This window comes from Somniosus microcephalus, chromosome 24, assembly GCF_052327205.1.
Source record: "Somniosus microcephalus isolate GS21.2 chromosome 24, FLI_Smic_1.0, whole genome shotgun sequence".
In the NCBI taxonomy this organism is placed as follows: Eukaryota; Metazoa; Chordata; class Chondrichthyes; order Squaliformes; family Somniosidae; genus Somniosus; species Somniosus microcephalus.
The window spans coordinates 10,580,472-10,598,821 of record NC_141010.1 but is presented as its reverse complement, the minus strand read 5'-3'; the positions used below and the strand labels follow the sequence as shown (position 1 = coordinate 10,598,821).

The 18,350-nt window shown below is 41.2% G+C and overlaps 1 non-coding gene across 1 annotated transcript; it reads right to left on the bottom strand.

Annotated features, from left to right (window-relative positions):
- Positions 1–9,675: 9,675 nt before the first annotated feature.
- Positions 9,676–9,749, bottom strand: trnan-guu (transfer RNA asparagine (anticodon GUU)). Its single transcript has one exon. It is a non-coding gene; the product is annotated as a tRNA-Asn (tRNA).
- Between the last annotated feature and the right edge of the window lie 8,601 nt (positions 9,750–18,350).

Genomic DNA, 18,350 nt, shown 5'->3' with positions numbered 1-18,350 from the left:
ATAAAATAAAAATGTTAACATATAGGTGCGGTTCTATATAATCATTAAATATTTTCTTTATATATGAATGGATTTTAAACTTATTTTTCAAAGTATAATCCCGACGTAACTTTTCAGAGGAATAACTCACTTTCCTAAAGATGTATAGGATATACAGTCTGTACTGTATGAGAAATACGTGTTATTGTGTACACCAAGCTGTACGTGTTACGGCTTGAATTGCACGTTAAAACACTGATATGTATCCAGGGCCTTAGGTTGAAGTTTACGCCGCAAATTTGTGCAGTGCTCTCCGATCATTACGACCTCTGTGTCCCCAAGCTCTTTGGAAGGCTGGAATGTTCTGGTTTTCATTAAAGTTCATCTGGAAAGTGTGCGCGTGAACCATACAGAATAGAAAGTGTTTGTGTGTGTTACCGCTACGACCATTTGCAGGCCCTGGGATAGAGTATCAGTACCCTGTCATAAAAAAAGACTTTCATTTATATAGCGCCTTTCGCGACCTCAGGATGCCACAAAGAGCTTTATAGCCAATGAAGTACTTTTTGAAGTGTTATAATGTAGGAAACGCAGCAGGCAATATGCGCACAGCAAGCTCCAATGTGATACTGACCAGATAATCTGTTTTTAGTGATGTTGATTGCAGGATAGATCTTGGCCAGGACACCAGGGAGAAATCCCCTGCTCTTCTTTGAAATAGTGCCATGGGATCTTTTACATCCACCTGAAAGAGCAGATGGGGCCTCGGTTTAAGGTCTCATCCGAAAGACGGCACCTCCGACAGTGCAGCACTCCTCCGACAGTGCAGCACTCCCTCATCACTGCACTGGGATTGCCAGCCTAGATTTTTGTGCTCAAGTCTCGGAGTGGAACTGTGAACCCACAACCCTTCTGACTCAGAGGGAAGGGACGCTACCCACTTGAGCCACCTGTAGCCAGGCAGGCGAGACGCATTTCCCTGAGCAGTTCCATGTCACGTACTCTCTGACCACAAGCACTGAGCATGTCAATGTATGCGGCTGTGATAGTAGAGAGAGAGTGAGACAGACAGACGCTCTGTAATTTACATGCTCATTCATTGTGATGTCACGGTTACGATAGTTTCCTACTGATATCATAAAGCAACTGGCTGTATTAACGTTCTTTAAATGTCGCTACCTTCCAATTTGTCGAACGCGCCATTCATCTCACCTGTGAGCAGCAAACCTCTCGACTGAGACGCTGCGATCTATGGGTTCCTGCCCGTGGAATAAACTCCATAGCCCACTCTTCCCCCCGTTGTGCGTCCTCCGTGTAGATGTTCCACGATAAAATACGGTTACAAACAGACCTACTTGTCTTTAATCCTCAAAAAGCGCCCTCATAGCATAAAACCGCGTTCTGTAATCGGGACATTTCCACAAAGGGTTGCCCAGTCGCTACAGCTCCGTGTGTCAGCCGAGGCCCAACAGCATGGCTTACATTGATATCAAAAGAATGTCATTAATGCTCATATATACATGGGAGATATGGGGGTTTATAGCCCCATTTACACGTTAATATGCCAAAACAGGTAGATTGTGTAGTCTCCATACATTCACAACAAGGATAGATATGATGGTGTTTTACTGGAACATATTTAAAGAGCTTATTCTCGACAACCTTTCAATGCAAACATTGATCAAGTCAGCCCATTATTTTATTTTTGGTGATTCATGTTCAGTTGACAAGCTATTTGAAATATTTCCTGTCAATTTTGTGAAATAAAATAATTTTAATGCATACTTCGCCTGTAGTTGATGCAAGGAACGTTTCGCTGAAAGAATAATGATTTACACAGGATTACCTATGATATACACCACAGAAACAGGCCATTCGGCCCAACCAGTCATTGCCGGCGTTTATGCTCCACTCGAGCCTCCTCCCGTCTTTCCTCATCTAACTCTATCAGCATAACCCTCTATTCCCTTCTCCCTCATGTGTTTGTCCAGCCTCCCCTTAAATGCTACTATTCGCTTCAACCACTCCCTGTGGTAGCGAGTTCCACATTCTCACTGCTCTCTGGGTAAAGAAGTTTCTTCTGAATTCCCTATTGGATTTCTTGGTGACTATCTTCTATTGATGGCCTCTAGTTATACTCGTCCCCACAAGTGGAAACATTCTGTATCCACTCTATCAAAACCTTTCATAATTTTAAAGACCTCTATTAGGTCACCCCTCAGCCTCCTCTTTTCAAGAGAAAAGAGACCCAGCCTGTTCATCCTTTCCTGATATCGATACCCTCGCATTTCTGGCACCATCCTTGTAAATCCAGTCTGCACCCTTTCCAGTGCCTCTATATCCTTTTTATAATATGGTGACCAGAATTGTACACAGTACTCCAAGTGTGGTCTAACCAAGGTTCGATACGGGTTTAGCATAACTTTTCTACTTTTCAATTCTATTCCTAGTGCTTGGTTTGAGTTTTTTAATGGCCTTGCTAACCTGTGTCGCTACTTTTAGTGATTTGTGTATTTATTTTTGAGAGTTTTATGCTTAGTCCAATGTAGAGGAAAAGCTGCCGCTTAAAAGGCAAAACGATACTATGTTCCAGCACAGCACAGATTGAGATCTGCGAACACCAACAAATCTGTTCTTTCGTTCCTTTTACTCTCAAGCCTTTCCTTTTTCCAGCTTTTCCCTACTACCTTCTTTGCATCTTTTATGTTTCTTTACACACTCTTCATCTCCGTTCGATTGCTGAAGAACTCTCAATGCACAACAGTGTGTTTATCAAATATAATTCAGACCCCACGGAGTGATCTGCCGCTAACTGACCCGTTCCAATCTTTTCAACAGAAAGGGTGGGGAAAACAGAGTTTAGTGTCAACAGCATTGACGTAAACGCTTTAGGAAGCCACTTCAGTCAAATCCTCTCCTTCATAAGTAACTTGTCAACAGAACATTGCCTTATAGTTCACACTGTAGCAAGGAGACACGTGCACGAATATGTAAACTCAATGGGTTAATAGAACATTCAACAGGCGGATACTGATAAATAAACGTTCAGGGAGCTGTGAATTGTCGGCATTTCTCGTGAAAATGCAAAGCTATTTTCACTCTGCCGGTGAGTGCGATTTGGAGCCAATCAGCATCGACAAGGGAAGCATTATGGAACATGATGATGACACGAAGCCAACAGAAAATAGGAAAGGGAAGCTGAGAGGGTGGGACTAATAAAGGGAGGGGAAATAAAGAGACTTTAATGAAGTGTCATTCACGCCGTTTTATGAATATGCAGGAGGGATGCAATGAGAAAACACACTACAGAAGCTTAAATCTTAGCAACAAAAGATAATAGTTATGTCAGCCCTGGTTCAGTGGGTGGCTCTTTCGTCTCTGAGTCAGAAGGTTGTGGGTTCATAGCCCCACTCCAGGGACTTGAGCACATAATCTAGGCTGACACTCCCAGTGCCAGTACTGAGGGAGTGCTACTCTGTCAGAGGTGCCGTCTTTCCGATGAGAAGTTAAACCGAGGCCCCGTCTGTTCTCTCAGGTGGACGTAAAAGATCCCATGGCGCTATTTTGAAGAAGAGCAGGGGGAGTTCTCCCCGGTGTCCTGGCCAATATTTATCCCTCAATCAACATCACTAAAACTGATTATCTGGTTATTAAGACATTTCTGTTTGTGGGATCTTGCTGTGCGCAAACTGGCTGCCGCACTTCCTACATTACAACACTTCAAAAGTACTTCATTGGCTGTAAAGCGCTTTGGGACGTCTGGTGGTCGTGAAAGGCGCTATAGAAATGCAAGTCTTTTCTTTCTATGTTTAAAATCCACGTTCCCTGACCCATAATTTCTTTCCATTGAGGATCTGTTTTCTGTTAGTAGTTCTTGGAGTAGTGTAAAATCTCTGGGTGATGAGCTGGACTCCTCAACCTCCCCCCCGCCCCGTCAGCACTGCACTCCCGGCGGATTTGCTCGGTGCAGTAGATGGATATTCACTGGCGTGGGGCGAGGTGAAATCGTGGCCGCTTTGATTCTTTTCCCGACCAGCAGAGAGCACTCCAACTCTGGAGAAAATTGGGCGACCGGTCTGTTGCTAGGTAACCGCGTCTTTCCTGCATGGAATAGTGTTCTTTTGTTAGCAGCCTGCCAGCGTTTCCCACGGTGACATATGCTCCATTCTGCCGCCTATTTAAGGGGCAGAGGATCTATCGATCGGCGCTGTCCTGACTGTTCGGCTGCAAAGGGGGAATGGAGAGAATATGGATCCGTACAGAATCAAAATAAGCAGCACGTGTCATTAGAGCTCCAGTTCATTTCACGATAACCTTGTGTGAATAAGAGACATTGTCTACGCTTACCATGCTGATACGATCACACAATCTCTTGCAATCTGCATGATTTAAATTGACAATTATAATTTATGATTGACAATAATCTTAAAATTAATAACTGAAAAAATCTGCTTGTAGCAAAGTAATACGGGCATCATTTCCTAATCGAATAATTGAAGCAATTTATGCACCAATGTGTATTTTTCTTAAATTGCAATTTCTTTATATTTCCAATGAAAGCTGCGATGAGAAAGCTAATCAATAGATCGATTCCCCAGAACGTGTGCTGTCAATTCTGGAGAAGGAATCTCGTCCTTATAGTCAATTTTTCCTTGAGGTTTTCCTCCCTTGCAACCCGCCCCCCTCCCGCCTCCAACCACCCCCTCCCATTTCACCAGGCACCTCACCAAAGGGGTGAGGAGGAGGGAGGGTGTGTGTGTGTGGGGGGGGGGGTGCACTGATAGAGATGGAGAGAGTGGAAAACATGCGAGACAGAGATAGATGGCGTGGAGATAATAGCTGAATGAAACAAAGAAACGAGAGAGAGGAAGGACAAGAGGTTGTGTCACAAAAGCGCTGTACCGCCCCCACAACCAGCACACACACACACACACACACACACATTCACAAACATATATTCAAAGATAAAAATATAAACCTTTGTGTTTAATAAGCATGCAGCTATTGGTATTGTCTGTGAATTTAGTCATAACATGTAATGTATGTATAAAATATAAAGACACCGTATATAGTTACGGATACATGCTTGATATTTATATTTGATTGCATAGCCCTTGTCCAATTTTTGTGAATATATCCGTGGTAATATTGCTGCACTAACCCTTCTTATCTGCGGGCATTAATTGCATTAGTGCCTTTAACGCGTTGATCAGAAGACACAGAGAAAGGGACAGAAAGAGTATGGCAAGCAGGCTGAAGGCAGGAGATGTCAAATGGGGTTAAATCTCATTATCCCTAACCAGAGAAACAGATCGATGGACATCATAGCCCAGGATGAAACGAAATCACCGAATCCTCCGTAAAAATTAAATTGCGGTATTAACCAAAGCAAAGAGGAAAACCTATCTCTGTCTTTGTCTCTCCCTGCCTCTCACCCTATCTATCTGTCTCTCACTTTCTCTCTGTTTCTCTGCCTGCCTGTCTGTTGGCCCTCTCTCTCTCACTCTATTTGTCTTTCTCGATTTGTCTTTGTTGCTCTGCATTTGCCTCTCTTTCTCGCTGCCTCTCTGTCTGTCATTCCCTCTACGTCTGACCGCCTCTGTTTCTCTTTCTCTCCCTTTGTCTCTCCAGTTGTCTCTGTCTCGGTCTGTATTTGTTTCTGTCTCTACCCTTCTCTGTTTATCTGTCTGTCTTTCTCTATCGGTCTGTTACTCTGTCTCTGCCCAGCTCGTTTTTCTTTCTCTATCTATCTATCTATCTATCTATCTATCTATCTATCTATCTATCTATCTATCTATCTCTCTCTCTATCTATCTATCTATCGCTCACTCACACACACACACACACACACACAGAGGCACTCACAAACTACCAGTCCCCATCCACAAATGAGACAGTAAACTTTTGATCAATGTGTTAAGGCAGTTCACCTGCACCAACCTAGTTAACTGATAATTGACAATTCCAACGGTTCTTTTTTGAGCGGAGGGTGACGTTAACAGGTTTCCTGCGTTCGTGAAATGTCATTATTTTGGTGAAAATAGCCGTATTCCATTGTAAATATTATATCCTGTTATAAGTTGAAATATTTGTCGTGTACATCGGAACTATGCAAAATATCTTTCAAAAATCCCCAGTATCCAACCATTGCAAATTGCTTACATATAAACTGCTGTAGTTTCAGCACCTCGGGATAAAACGTTGAACGCTAACTTTTCTTTTACCGAAAAGGGGTGGGAATAATCTATTATACCATTGGATAAATTAAGGATTTAACAGTTCATCGTACAATACTCTAAGTTCAAATGATTGTTAAGGAGACATAATAATAGAATAAAAACAAACTATAATGTGCAGCCCTTACTGGCTGAATTAAAAACACATTATTTGTATAACTGGGTTGGTGCCACGTCACATTTTCCAGAAGATTATACAACTATTTGTTGTTCTATTGTCCAATGAACGAAACAGAAATTACAAACCAAATTAATCTGAAATACCATTTTAAGAACCTATGTTATCAACACAAATCATGCGCGTTTAAGGACAGCGAGACAAAGGAGCTCTCCCCCACCCCCATACCCCAGTATCTTTATTATAAATGATTCGCATCTAAGCTGGTAAAGAATGTAGTTTAATATGAACATGTATTTTCTCTATATATCTTCCTTTTACTTTTTCTACCATTCCGTCTCCCAGTCCTTTCCTTTATGTCATTCTCTCCCCTTTCCTATCCATATTAATGAATGAGCCAATGGTCTGATGTAACAGTGATTTCGCACTGTTAAACTTCCTTGAACTGGACTGGGGTCTCTAATTGTAAAGCTACACAGACATTATTTTGTTATTGGAAACTGAAACAAGTTTATCAAACATGGACAATAAGGGGGATTCATCTACGAAAAAAAATCACAGTCACTGAGAACAGTCAAATATTTCTTTTAATTTGTTGTAACTCTTGTATAAAAAGTACGTGCACTGGTGCAGTGTTTTATCACGTCTGACCAACATCTCAAAGCGCTTCACACAATGAATTACTTTGAAATGCAACAACAACTTTCTGATTCGGTTTTCCACACAATGTACAAAAGAGTCATGCTTTATTTTTTTAATATAAAATGCACTGGATTAATTGTTATTTGCTGTGAGTACTTATATTTCTGCACAGGCCCAAAATATTTAGGAGCCTAATATATCCATAATATTTTAGTATATTAGTATAGCAACTGTCTAAGACTCGACCCATGGCTGAAACGCCTTAATCACAAATATAGTAGAAAGTGTTCCCTTTAATTATTTTATAGTTCGTGAGGATGAGATAACAAAAAGGTCCTGAGAAACAGTTTTGTAATCTTTAACTTTCACTTGGAAAAAAATATAGTTAGCTTTTAAAAACATTCGCTCGGCTCGCAGTCAAACTAATGGAATTGGACTCTGACAAAGATGCAGACTGACAGAGCTAGCTCAGTCAGGTTGAAGAAAAAAGTTAATCTTAAGAGGGGAGTGAATTTATCAATAGTGAAAGTGGAGTTACAACAATACAAAAAATTGTTCAACATGCTGAGAATACAATATAGTCATTACAAATACTGTGATGGATTGTATTATAATATGCTTTACACATATTAGTCTTACTACACTGAAATGCACTAATAGATATTCCGCGGTTTAATATCTAACATATATTTATACAAACACATTTTTTAGCTGCCTTTGCCAACATTATATAACAATCTGTTACAGGTAGTGCTTAAACCAAATGCAGGACAAAGTGATTTTACAGGTTATGATAGTGAGAGATACTCTATCAATATCATGGCAAACAGTAGCTACGAATAGGTTTCAAATTAAAACAAAGTGACGGATACTGCATTATAAGAGATTCGTGCTCCATACACTGACGCTACGCTAAATCAGATAGCGCTTAATTCTGAAAGATACTAAACTGCAGTTTGCTGTATAAATACTGCATTAAGTATAATGATACACACTGACTAAAGTGCAGCAATATGTGCCACATTTAAGCATAATCGTTGACAAATATGTTTGGAACTAACTGCATGGAAAAGGTAACACAATCAGTCACACTGCATTGAAACATAGCAGTCAGCAATACTAATATGACAGTATTGGAGAGTGCGATAACATGCAGTGTTAGAAAATACATTGATATACAATATTAAATGGCGTGTGGAAATAAATTGAGCGATCCGATTGGTCGAAATAGCGAGCATTAATGAGTAATATAAAGTCTCCATTCCTGGAAACGACAGATATTTACTCCTCTTAAAAGGGACGTTTCGGTGAACCTTGTGCTGGAATAGGGCACATTCAACAGGAACTGTAATAATCCATGTTTTTAAATGCACTCGGAGCACAGAAACAGGCACACACCAGAGTACAGAAATATACACCCTGTCGTACAGAGTAATAGGCACGGTATTGAAACAGAGTAATAGAAGCTCTAGTTAAATACATGCTGCGTTAAAGTAGAGAAATACGTATTGCATTGAAGTAGTGCAATAAATGTACTGAACGGTGCAATGAGCATTGGAGACAAATAACTGCATTAAGATCGAGCCACAGCTGTCTGACTAAAACGCAGTAACAGGCAAACCATCACATTTCAGCAAAAGGCGCTACATTGCAATGCAGTAATAGATACTGCAGCAAAACAGGGAAATAGGTATTCGGTTTGGATACAGCGACAGATAATATGGTAATGGCGAGTAATAGATATTTAATTAATAAGATACATGCAGACATTTGGATATTCAAACAAGGGTTGTAATCCAATCACGATGAAGTTAGATTTATTTGCAAAACCCCAACGTCTACACCGCTGCCTGTGAAACAAAGAGGACCTATATCTGTGGCACAAAATTTGGTGCCAGGCACTCTTCGTGAGGTTGTTTTCACCAGGCAGTTTCAAAATGGCTGTGTATTATATATAGGGCTACAACTAATCAGCGTTTAAATAAATATAAACGCTTTTATGCAAAAGTCTCGACTGCAGCATTGATGTGCAGACCCAGACTGAATTGGGGGGGGGGGGGGGGAGATAGTTTAAAACTGTACCAAGCATATACCTTTAAAAAAAAATCAAACTCTGGCCTCTTAAAATGCTCACATTTTACGATTTTTGCAATTGTAAAACTAGGATTTTTTTTTTTAAAACATTATTTTTCACAGTCCCTGGGCTGACGGATGCCGTGTTGTGCAGTGTGGCTAAAGGCCAGAGACCTCCGATGGAATAATTCGAACAGCAGATTGTAATGTGCGTTGAAATTATACTAATGCACGAGGAGAGAGAAAGGGCCAGAAAAAAACCCACACACAGCCGCTTAGAAAGGAATATTATTCATGAGAAAATAAAATAATTTCTAAGGAAATGTTTTAATATGTTTTACATATCATAATGAATGCACACAGTAAGGATATTTGCTGTTGGAAAAATGTTAAAGGATATTAACTAGCAGACTGTGTATATATAAATAAACCCCTGATAAGCGTTTTCAAGTTATCCAGCCTCCCAACGAGATTCAGCAATAAGGGCAATGCAATTCACTGCAAGAAAGATAATGCAGTCCTTGCCTGGATTATTTTTTTTTTGGAATCATTTAAAGTGAAATAAATTGTAATATTAAAGGAGCCAGATTAGAAGTTCCCTAAATCAGTGGAGAGAAAAAATTTCACCGTCCCTGGGTGGGCTCGAACCACCAACCTTTCGGTTAACAGCCGAACGCGCTAACCGATTGCGCCACAGAGACTGGCTGGCAGCTTGAAGTCAATCGTACTGCCTGAGTAGAATTAAGTCTTCCTCTTTCTCTCTGCGTGCAAGGAGATGCCATTCAGCGGGCTGCATGCTTTAAACGCTGCATGTCCACATTAACCCCTTGGGGACTGGTGTGAGATTTTTTTTTGTGTGCCAGATCCCAGATTTTCTGCAGCGAGGTGCAGATAGGATTGACATATATTCTATAATATATATTTTGCTTTTGTAAAATTATGCATATTTATGGGGTTGTTTGAAGGAATAAACAGACGTAAAAAGGTTGCATGCAACTTGCAAAAACAAAAGCAATCATATATTGCATTGTTTTTGCAGTGCTTGAATAGCTCTGTGTGCTTTGTTAAGAGACATTAATGTTACATAAAGTCTATGTGGAGGGGGTAATGTAGCACATAACACCCTCGTGAACATTACACTCCGTTAATACGATTTTTAAACACGGTTACCATTACCAAAATTTAACGCAAAGGGACACATTGAATTCAGCGACAGAGAGACAATTATTTATGTCTATAAAGGCATTTGCGATTCTTTCGTGTGCATTGCAAGGTTTATTTTCTTTTAAATCGTAAAGCCAAACTGCAGTTTATTCAGAATTAAGTGAATGGAGCACATTGTCCTGGAACACGTGTTTTTTTTTGTGTGTTGCAAAAATTTATATTTTGGAAATGGCAACATTAAAAAAGGCACAAATGTTTTTAGGAAGAACAGAATGTGCTTGCAATTCTCAGAGTGGGGGTGGGGGGCGGGGAAGTTGCAGTGATATTTTTTTTGTGTGTGTGTATTATTTTCCCGAGGCATCAAATGGTTAACAGGAAACCAGCGCGCCCGGTTGCAGCTGTCAATCAGCCGGCGGCTGCAGACGGATCAGGTTGCTCCTCTGATGTAAATGAAGCTGCCTGTTGGAGGGGGAGGGGAGATAATTGGTAAATGTAATAGATTCCACTGGCTGCAGCCTGCAAAAAAAAAGCATCTGCAATCAGTTTCTCATTGTAATTACTCATTCCGTCCTGAACAGAGATCGTGGACTGAAAGCACTGCATATTCTGATTTTATATATATATATTATATATATATTGTTTTAATAACCTTGCAAGTTGATCACTGATAATGGGTGCAGAGCAAAGCTATAAAATAATGCCCTGAGTGATTATTGTAATAGTGCACCAGATTCGTGCACTTGAACAGAAATGAAAATAAAAAACACGGAATAATTTCTAGGGTTTCCCCCCTCCCCCACCTGAATTGTACGCTTTAATACTCGCCATAGATTGGTCTCTCGTCAGTTTAATCGGAATCTCAATTGCAATATCGTATATATATATATTGGTAGCCGAATTTCTGATTTACTTTCCATGTTCGTGCAAAATAGTCTTAAATCTTTTTGTGCATATTTTGTACTGTAGACTTTACTGGTATTCTGATTTGACTCGTGTAAAATGTGTTCTACAGCTCTGGAAATGTACATAACCTAGCCTAATACGTTTAAATATATTGCATTAAAGAAACACTTGCATTTCTATAGCGCCTTTCAGGACCACCGGACGTCCCAAAGTGCTTTACAGTAAACGAAGTAATTTTGAAGCGTAGTCACTGTTGTAATGTAGGGATCGCCAATTTGCGCACAGCAAGATCCCACAGATAGCAATATGAAAATGATCAGATAATGTTTTTAGTGATGTTGATTGAAGGATAAATATTGGCCAGGACACTAGGGAGAACGCCCCTGCTCTTCTTCGAAATAGTGCCATGGGATCTTTACATCCACCTGAGAGACCAGACGGGGCCTCGGTTTAACATCTACATCCGTAATATGGCACCTCCGACAGTGTAGCACTCCCTCAGCACTGCACTGGAGTGTCACCCTAGATTCTTGTGCTCGAGTCTGTGGAGAGGGGCTTGAATCCACAATCCTTCATAATCTCATAAGGTTGAGGGTGCTACCAACGGAGCCACTGTCGAACAGGGGCAGGCACATTACACGCGCTTTGAATATCCCTCACCCCTCAGTTTCTGATCAGGCATTGGGCATTTTGTCACTTACCTGCTGCATCACGAGTCGTCATCATGGCTGCCCCGGTGAGTATTACTGGGCTTTGCACCAAACCTCCAAAACACCTGTGGTTTTTGTAAATAAAATGTGTAGATCTTTTCATTGCAAGCCACACACGCCATCCGCGTTGAATGCTGAACACAAACAGCGGTAGGGTAGGCTGTCCGCGTGATTTCTTGCTACCTGTGATGAAAGCTCGCCAAACGCGTGTCTCCTAATGCAGCAACCAACAACAAAAAAGTGTTGTGCACATCTGTACAAAATGTATCTTTTAAAAAAGAGTTTAATAGAATCTAAATAGATAAGAATTCAGCGGGGTGCTGGTACACTCTTGATGGTTTACGGTTCCCCATTGAACAGTTTAATTTTTATTATTAATTAGAAGGAAAAAAAACTTTATGGAGAAGGGATTTTACTCCATCTTGTGTGATTTTCCCCGTAGTTTATTCTTAAATGTTGTCTTGTGTATAGTCCGGGACAAGCTCCGAGAGATCGCCTTTTCTACACTTCAAATACTACATTGAAAATCGACCTAATGTGGAATGGAGAGAGTGAAACATTTAACCCCCCTGTTTTATATCGCTCCCCTCCCCTCCTCTCCAAACCCAATACATTTGCAACCCCACTAAAATGCAGCCGCGCCCCCAATTCCGGCTTCTATCGCAGAAAAGGTGTTGTAACATGTTTTTTTTAATAGCCAAACCTACAGCACGCATGAGTTACATAGACAGGAGCTTGTATTTTAGTTATCGTTGGGCACAGAAGAGGAAACAAACTGGTGCAGAAGGCCCCAAGAGGTGGATCACATGGTGGAACCCATGCGGTGGCCCCATCAAGTGCTCTGTCTACGTGAGCTGGGTTTATGTGTGCACAAGGGCTTCAGAATCCAATGACGGGGGGAGCTGGTACTATATCACTTTATGTGAATGTGCAGGGCATTGTTGGCGGGTTGCATAAGGTTAATATCTGACCAATTTATTGCAATTTAACAGTATTCAGTTAAGGGAAGTGCTACACTCGAATGGTCTGCATTTCTTCATTACAAACCTACATAAGGGAAAACTCTGCATGTTTTAAAGAGAGAAAATCAAAACACGCTGATATTGATCAGTAGTGGAACTTGCTGTCTGTTTTTTTTACTTCCTGTGATTTCTGTGAGACTCATATAGCACAGAAGGACGCCATTCGGTCCTTCATGCCTGAAAGAACTATCCAATTAGTCCCACTCCCCTGTTCTTTCCCCACAACCCTGCAATTTATTTTCCTTTTTAAGTATATATCCATTTCCTTTTTGAAAATTACTATTGAATCTGTTTCCACCACCCTTTCAGGCACTGCAATCCAGATCACAACAACTCGCTGTGTAAAAAAAATCTCATCATCATCTTCTCCCGGCTTTTTTGTCAATTATCTTAAATCTGTGTCCTCTGGTTACCGACCCTCCTGCCAGTGGAAACAGCTTCTGTAATATAGAGTAAACATGTCACAGTTAAAGGAAAATCGACATCTCGGGGTTAATACCATTTTATGGGGTTTATCAAATGCGATCCTTTCCTTCAACCCTGTTTGAAATGTGGATTAAACTGAAAACCATTGCAACTAATCGCTCTTCGAGTTCAAGGAAAGATTATCCGTCTCGTGCATTGAAGCAGGAAATCGCCTTAAAACATTGGAATATTTTTTCCGGAATGCTTAAAGTGATTTTTTTTGCAAGGATTCGAAAACAACATCTTCAGGAAATGTTCGCAATGCTAATTTATTGTGTTGTGAATACGTTTTCAAAATAACTTCATTTTGTTGATGGAGCATTTTGACCACAACAATCCGAAGACCATGGCGTCTCATTGTGCTGTGTGTGTGGTCTATCTATACTCAACCAATTTCCATATAACCCACCAAATTTCCAGTTACATGGTGGACACTGTGCGCTTTCGGGGAGGTATTTGGAGTCCCTTTCCCGCGTTAATAAAGGCCGATTTACTGTTGTTGCTTTTTACGACTTTACCTAAAAAGCCAAGCGAGAGTTGTCTTGGATAGTGCGTGAACGGGGGATTCCATCAGGAATCGGGCAATGTGCAAGATTTTGGTTAGAAAGAACTTGCATTTATATAGCGCCTTTCACTTCATCAGGTCGCCCCAACGCGCTTTACAACCAGTGAAGTACTTTTGAAGTGTAGTCACTGTTGTAATGTAGGAAACGAGGCAGCCAAATTGCGCGCAACAAGCTCCCCAAAAAACAGCAACGTAATAATGACCAGATCATCTGTTGTAGAAACGGTACCTTTGCATTGGTTTGGGAATTAGCCGTGAAGATAAACCTGGTTATCTGTATGGGTAGAGGCAGCGGCAAGGATAGTTTGGTTGCTGGACCTGGGGACAACCCGTCATCATAAACTAGTTAGGCTGGAGTTAATTGCAGGGACATCCTGGTTGGGTTGGAATGAGAGTCTGTCCGCGCTACAACCCGATTGAGTTGAGATGGTGGTTTACCAACCAGGAGAGTCTGGTTGGGTTGGGTTGGAGCAGGGAGAATATCCTGATTGGGATCGTGTTATCGCAGCAATAGCTTGGTTGGGTCCGGTTTGGGGGAGGGGTCAAAGCCTGATTGGTTGAGAGCTTATATGAGCTCGTAGCATGGTTGGATTGGATTTTGTTTTTCACCAGTCCGACAATACTCCAAGCCATTATTACATGACATAGCATTTACGGCACAGAATCAGGCCATTCGGCCCAACAGGTCTATACTGGTGTTTATGCTCCTCACGAGCCTCCTCCCACCTTACTTCATCTCACCCCATCAGCATAACCTTCTATTCCCTTCTCCATCACGTGCTTATCTAGTTTCCGCTTAAATGCATCTATGCTAATTCACCTCAACCCATCCCTGTGGTAGCAAGTTCCACATTCTTGCCACTCTCTGAGTAAAGAAGATTATCCTGACTTACTTATTGGATTTTTTAAACCTTCATGCATACAATTATAATAATGAAACAGCTATTTAAGATCTCACTGGATAAATATTCTTTATAATTCTTCGCCTTTATTGGCTGAAGAACAAATCACGTCAATAGATTCAACTCTCGAAGATCCAATGCTTTTTGCGGTGGATTTATAATTAGAGATATTTCTAAATTAAACATCTTTGTAGTGTGAGATAATATAAGCTAAGCGTTTGCCTGGTAGACTTCCTTGGGGACAAAGTGAGAACTGAGAAAGCAGAGTTGCTAATGCTCGCCGGTCCAATTATCTACCTTCACTTCTCACCTTAATCTGCGAGGAAGCCCCGAAGCGAGAGCTCAGGACTTATTCGACTTGGTATTCCGCACGTTTTCTTTCTAACTGAATCCTTTGATCTGTCCCTCTTTGGAGATAAACGGTCTGCACCACCCAAGGCAGGTTTTATTTTTTAAAAATCCCCCAAAAGAATGCGACGCAAGCCTGGAGAAAATGAAGAGACATCTCTCCGCGTATGCAGCAGCCAACCTGGGAGACAAATCGGAAGAAACATCGCTCTTGTCACTTCCAGTAAGGACGCGCCTTGTGTTGTCAATTATTTAAATAATTCATCTAGATTTTTTCTTCCCATTAAGATGAACTCTCCTCTAATATGAACAGAATCACGGAGTCTCACAAAATATGGGCTATTGAGAGCCATAAACCTTAGATATTTGACTCCCCACAGAAGAAAGGACATTTTGAGAAGTTTTATGTGGACAAGTTGTCAATCACTCCCGGATGGTGGATTTAAGCAAGTACACTACCTAATCTATTTCTGCGTGTTGAAGGGTCATGCATCCAGAGTTGGTGGAATGGACTCAGTTTGATTATTGGAATATTTGGAAATTGGAGTTACTCCTCTTTGGAAGGGCGTGTTGTTCAGTCAACAGTTGCTCCCACTGCACTCTCTGGTAACTCCCGCAGGACACAGTTCCACTGCTATCCCATTAGGCTAACACGAACTAACATTCGTTACCCTTTTCCGAAATTGGTCTCATGTCATAAAATGAAGATAGCGAGAATAAAGAAACACAATGTGGAGAGAGTTTCGCCACCACCACTCCTTAACGCATTACCCCCCCCCCCCCGCCCGCCCCCCAGAAATGCAACACCATTCCCTTCCCTTCTTTCTATCTGACAGAAACTACCTGACTTATTTGAGAAACTGAGATGAAATACCGAGTCCCATAGTGGAGGGCAGAGCCAAGGCGAGAAAACGACGTAAATCAGAATGCAGCTGGCTGTTTCGCACTGAAATGCGGGCAATTCAAACCAGTGATTATCTTCCACAATACAAAACAAGTCGGTGCCCATATGTCCTACTTCAATGATTTGCCGATTGCTCGTTTTTAGCCCAACAGCCGAAATGAGTTTGAAATTGAAAACTCTAGCTCTGTAAGTCCTAAATGTGCTCAAGACTGCTCTCAATCGGAAGCAAAACATCCCAATTGTCCAATATTACATCGTGACGTTCGGGGCTATTAAGATGTCCCTCAGCATCTGTATCTATATATCTACAGCAAAATAAGGTGTTTCCTCGCCCGAATCGAATTGCTATGACTATTCTTTCAAAAATGATTTAAAATGTGGAATAGAGTGAGAGGGAGACCTAGGTCCATGATAGACTTTAAACTTTAGAAACTCAACGATAGATCAGTATCTGGTGCTATGCAGTAATTGTATTTGGCAACAATAATTCATTATATCAGGAGTTTACTGTATCTATAACAGTTTCGGGCCTTTACAAAGCATTGGGACATTGATACTGTTCCCTATAAAAGGAGCTTCCTTCTAAACAGGTTTCACCGTTCAACATTTGGAAAGGAAGAGGTATTTTTTATATGGAGTTTTATTAATCTGTTAATTTGTGTACCTTTCACTGACTGCTTACTATTGCTGGAATCTGTTATATTGCGTGGGTGGAGATCTCTTGTCAAATTGACAACTGAGTTTAGTCTCGCCTCCGTAATAGCAGATTTGATATAATTATACGTGTCTTTTTTTTCGAAGTTGAATTGTAAATTCTTGCAACATACATGGTGTGTCAAGAGGGCTGCATCTGCACATCAGAGAAGGAGAACGAGCTAGAAGCGAATCCCTAGGCTACCATCTTGCCTTGCAGCTTGTGATCTATTTATTGCAGCGTGTCAACTCTTGTTCGTTACAGGCACCGCAACTCTGTGATTGTGCCCAGTAGTTAGACTGCTCAGTTCCCGCGAGAAGAGAGATTCCCCTCACATGATTTGCAGTTGAGTTTGTACATCGATAGATCTGGAACCCCTAAACGTATGCAATCGAATCAATATATAAGAAATGTGAAACTCGAAAGTGACAAGTGCCCACAATGCAGAGTGCTCTCACTGAAATATTCAGAATATATTTAGAAATTGAATGGATTCCTGAGAGTTTAAACAGTCTTTTGATGCTGGCTTGCCCGTCTGCTGTGTAACACTACGCAACCTCAATTCTTAACACCAATGGAATTGGATCAGTACCAATAACTTCTGATATCAAGAATCAGTGCAACAGAACAGGAAGGTTCGAACACAGAATTATTATAACTCAATTAAGTATAGAACATGCTGGGACTGCACCGCAGGTCTGAAAGAGAAAGATGTGGAACCTTTCATCCCCCATTGTAATATGTTCAGGAGGCATGAAGTGATTAATTCTATGGATAACCATGTAAGGAAGCATAATCAGAAAATACTAACTGTATGACATCATGTTGTAATGGCAGAGTTAGGGATCTAAAAAGAAAGAAAGACTTGCATTTCTACAGCGCGTTTCACGACCACCAGACGTCCCAAAGCGCTTTACAGCCAATGAAGTACTTTTGAAGTGTTGTAATGTAGGAAACGCGGCAGTCAATCTGCACACAGCAAGTTCCCACAAAGAACAATGTGATAATGACCGGATAATCTGTTTTTTTGATTGAGGGATGAATATTGGCCAGGATAACTTCCCCTGCTCTTCTTCAAAATAGTGCCGTGGGATCTTTTACGTCCAACTGAGAGAGCAGACGGGGACTCGGTTAAACAACTCATCCGAAAGGCGGTACCTCCGACAGTGCAGCATTCCCCTGGAGCGCCAGCCTAGATTTTTTGCGCTTAAAGTCGCTGGAGTATGGACTTGAACCCACAACCTTCTGACTCACTAGGCGAGGGTGCTACCAACTGAGCCACGGAATGAGCTGCCCAGAACAGACTGTCCTTATATCTTGACAAATGTTGTCCTTGATGAAATGTTATGTAATGGATTTGAGCTGCCAACTCCATGACATACTCCAGATAATCCTATCTGGGTGTTTGGAACTCATGCATAAATTGGATTTGTACAAGAAACCCGTGAGCTTGGGTGAATAACCCACGCTCGAATCCCTGTAATGAATTTCCTCCTTCGGGATCTAAAGTCTAAAACTACTCGAACGCTCGTTCAGACTTTGACAAAGAGTGTTCCTCTGCTCCTTTTCTTGGCGAAGGTATGATCATGGCGGAGTTCACTTGAACAATCTCACCCAAGGTCGCC